Genomic DNA, 4,681 nt, shown 5'->3' on the forward strand with positions numbered 1-4,681 from the left:
CACACACACACACACACACACACACACACACACACACACACACACACAGAGGAGTGACGTCTCACTCCATCGTCTAACTTCAGCTACACAAACAGAAACCTGTAGTGTGTCACAGAGTGTGTGGCTCTTTGTGTAACCTGATCCTGACAGACAGATTGTTCACATTTCCATGTGTTGTGTTGATTTTTAAGGCCACTAAAAGTTTGTTCGTTGTTGTGATAAATATAACGACGAGCAGATTTTGGTGACAACAAATCAAAACCCAAAGAAGTTTTCACAGCTTGATCCCTGGGATCGTACAGCTCACAGAGGGAATGAATAAGAAGTGATTTACAGGAGTCGAAACCCAACAGATTTTATAAAAACTTGGGGATATTTTACACCAGGACCAGTGGGGTAACCCTGACCACCAGGACTAATCAACTGGTGGCTCACTGACCAGTTCATGACAAYAAAAATAATCATTCTTCTACATCAGAATGAATATACAGTCAGAGTGATAATCCTGTTAGATAATCTGACAGGATTATACCACTCAGTCCTCTTTTAATATAAAACAGAAACAAAATAAAAGTACTGTATTCATACAAGTGCTGGAGTAACTGTGGACCCTGAGCCCTGTTCTACACCACCTGTCAATCACACCGGTCAAACTCAAGCTCCACAGACCCAATGTGACCCTGAATGTGACCTGTGGGTGACTCCGTCTGGTCTGCCAGTCCCCCCTCCCCCCACAGAAAAGCTTTGTTTCTTTTATTAATGTTAAACTTTAAATTTATGATTCAATGCAACAAAATAAAGACATTTAAAAGGTGAAAGGTAAGGTGACTCAGGTTGGACAGCTCAGTATCAAAAGAAGTTGCTTTAAAGCAGCATTGACCATAAACTCCATCTAATGCATGCTGGTTATGATGGGAACTCCCTGTCAGAAAGTGGGAGGTTTCCTGAATTATTCTTCATTTCTGCTGCTGCTGGAGCACAAACTGAGCACATCTCCTCACTCTGCTGTTGTCTCTCTTCTCTACATGTTTATTCTTATTATTTCTATCATGTTTTTTCTTTGTCTCCTCCAGAAGAAGGTGCACCTGGACCTGTCCTGGACCAGTCCTGGACCAGTCCTGGACCAGTTCTTCTGTGTTTGTCTGTGTCTCTTTCCTGTCCTCCAAGCAGCCGGTGGAGGCAGATGGTCTCCTGTCCTGGACCAGTCCTGGACCAGTCCTGGACCAGTTCTTCTGTGTTTGTCTGTGTCTCTTTCCTGTCCTCCAAGCAGCCGGTCGAGGCAGATGGTCTCCAGTCCTGGACCAGTCCTGGACCAGTTCTTCTGTGTTTGTCTGTGTCTCTTTCCTGTCCTCCAAGCAGCCGGTCGAGGCAGATGGTCTCCTGTCCTGAGCNATCTGCTGCTTTCTTCTTTACATTGTTCTTTTTATGTACAGTGTCCTGAGACAACGTATGTTGTCACTTGTTGATATATAAATAAACTGAATTGAATTGAACTGAATTGAATTCAATTCAATTCAGTTCAATTGAATCAAATTCAGTTGTCCAATGGGAGCAATGACCGTCCCCCATGTGGCTTTGTTTATAAATTATTAATAAAATCCTGAGTCCTGAAGAATTTTATTGGGGTTTGTTTACTACAGATTTTTAAAAGCACCACACATTCTGTAGTCTTTTCTTAGGTGAATAATGATATATTGACTGCGTGATTATTTTTGTGATTACATTGATGATTTTATGTACACACTGGTCTGAATGACTGTCAAATATGGTTACACAGAACCAGAGGTACATATAGGTAAGATGCATGCCTGAACACACTTTCAACACTTGAACCGTTGTAACAGTAGAACAGCTGTAGGCTGGACAAGTTGAATGATTCAATGACAATAGGCAGGTCCTGAAGTAGGTTATAAAAGTATTATTGTTTCCTGAATCCTTTGCTGAATGCATGGAGAAGAGTAAGGGGTCTCTGCAGTAGGTTTAGTCCTGTGGGCGGAGACGGCCCTACTCATGATTGGTGGAGGTTTCAATGTGAGCGGAGATGGCCCAAGAGACGTGATTGGTCAGATTGACGGTGGGGTTTGAGGCTGGAGGCAGCAGGGAGCAGTTTGATCGAGTCGGGCAGGAAGCAAAGTTTTTTAAGATTAATTTCAGTCATAACTTGAGAAAGGAAAATGCTAGCTGCACGAAATTTGAACACCATACATGTGAAAGTATGAGTAACAATATGGCTTGGTTAAAACATCCCTAATCAGCCTGTAAAAAATATTGATTTTTAGCTATCTTCTTACAGGCTTGTTAGGGATGTTTTAACCAAGTCATATTGTTACACATCCTTTCACATGTATGATGGTCAAATTTCGTGCAGCTAGCACTTTCCTTTCTCAAGTTATGACTAAAATTAATTTAAAAAAGTGTTACTTCCTGCCCGACTCGACCAAGCTACTCCCCGCTGCCTCCGGCCTCAAACCCCACCGTCAATCTGACCAATCACATCTCTTGGGCCATTTCCGCCCACGTCGTAACCTCCGCCAATCACGAGCAGGGACATCTCCGCCCACATTAAGACCTCGGCCAATGACGATTTGGGCCGTCTCCGCCCACAGGACAACACGTTCTGCAGAGAGCCCTACTTGATGGAGACAGCAATAAATCCTGTGATTCGTTCAGCGTGCTTTGTAGTTGTATGAATTATTTTCACATTCAAATATTGATGTATTTTCTTTCTGGTTACAAACACATACTAAGGTAAACGAAAAACGTTAAAATTTATTTTTCAGTCTGCTTGCAAAAAAAGCCCAATGCGAATGCAAACCGCATGTTGTAATTATACGACTAATGCAAAAAAACGACAAGAAGTGTGATCAATATTCAGATGAACTTTAGTGAATAAAAGGGTAAAACAAAGGATCACAGTAACGATTATGACCGATTGTCAGAGTTTACAAGCAATAAAAAAATAGTGCTCTCCTTAGAAAAAAAACCACTTCCGGTAAAAAGCATCATGGGATATAGAGTCTCTTCTATAAAAGATCAACAATATTGTCTGCTTAGAACCAGATATTAACCAAGTCTTTATGAAAGAACAGTTACAACTCAAATTAGCAACATTATATTGAATTATAATGTCCCAAATCATAAATTCAAACAAATTCTCAACACCGCCCTAAAGTCCACCTTTGGTCCAGACCAATCAAGTGGACCAAAGGACTTTCCTGGTGTGAAAGCACCCTTAGAATGAGGGCTAAAGAAGAGATTAAAACCAAAGCAGGAAGGGATGAGAAGCTGTACTGTGAGGAGAAAATGAGGTGGGGAAGCTTTGTGAGGTTAAAAGTTTGGGCTCTTGCTGAGTGCTGTTTGCTCCTAATGACTTCCTCTGGATGCTGTATTTAACCCATCTGCAGGGGGAGTGTGTGTGTTACCATGTTTCCATCAACACTTCCTCAGCTTGGCAACACATGAAGATTGACACCTTAGCTTGTACTGTATGTAAAAGTGTAAAAATCATGTACTGGTTAAGAAATCCATAAGGAAATTTTAAGGAGGAATTCTCACACGGAAACAAAAACAGGTTTTTCTTTTTTTTACTGCAGCAAAAATAGGTTGTTTTTGGTGCAGTTATTGCTTTTATTTCAAATGACAGGCAAGCTTACAAGCAAATGAAATGATACAAAGAAGGGTTATGTACAAAAAAATAAATGAAAAACAACAAAACAAAGACAGAAGGAAAAACAAAACAAGAAAAATAAGACAATTAGAAACAGGATGAGCAAAAGCAAAGTGATAATGAGAGACATGAACTTCTACAGACTCCTCATTTCTAACTCCAAATGAAAATCACTCAACAATAAGAACAGAGCCATGTTCGGACCAACGAGCACCAAAACCAACCTGTACAGATGACTTCCTCTAACTGGGCTTTTTCACAGTATTTTCACATTTTCTGATTAATGTTAACTCTGGTGGATTCCATTTTAGCTGCATCTCATACACACACACTGACAAACATATGGGTCCTAATTCACAGTAACTGGAAGGTTGTGTTTATGAAATAAGAAACAACACCTCGAAAGATTCAAACTGTAAACTTTGCATTCAACCTTTTTCCTTTTCTACATATATAAAGTCCAATTTTTCAGCATCACAGCTGAAAAAAACATGGAAACACACCTACACATACATATGCTTTAACAAATGTGAGAAGGTCATTTCCTGTTTTTCTTTTTTCCTTCAAGCAACCAGACTTTCCTGTAATCTATGAAAGTGGTCTTGATCAGCAGTTCTTTAGACTTTCTGAGGTTTGGTTTGGCTGAATATTTACATTGTTGTTGTTTAAGTCACTTAAATCTGTCACACGAAGAGAGACCACTGAAGATGCTCTGTGTTGAAGGATCAGTGGATCTGTGTTCGACTACTCCACCTAGGCTGTATTTTTGAGCGCAGATCCACTGTGAAACTTGCTGTTTCAGCAACATTTAATTAAAAAACTGTACTTTTGAGGTTAAACAAATGCTCATAATTAATTTAAATAAATTACAAGTTAAAAGGGGCATGGACATTTCTCTTTTTTGTATCGAAAAAATATCGAACCGTGAGACTAAAGTATCGAACCGAACCGTGAATTTTCTGTATCGTTGCAGCCCTACTATATATATTTATACACACACATACAGTATATGTG

This window comes from Austrofundulus limnaeus, unplaced genomic scaffold (assembly GCF_001266775.1).
Source record: "Austrofundulus limnaeus strain Quisiro unplaced genomic scaffold, Austrofundulus_limnaeus-1.0 Scaffold1194, whole genome shotgun sequence".
NCBI lineage: Eukaryota > Metazoa > Chordata > Actinopteri > Cyprinodontiformes > Rivulidae > Austrofundulus > Austrofundulus limnaeus.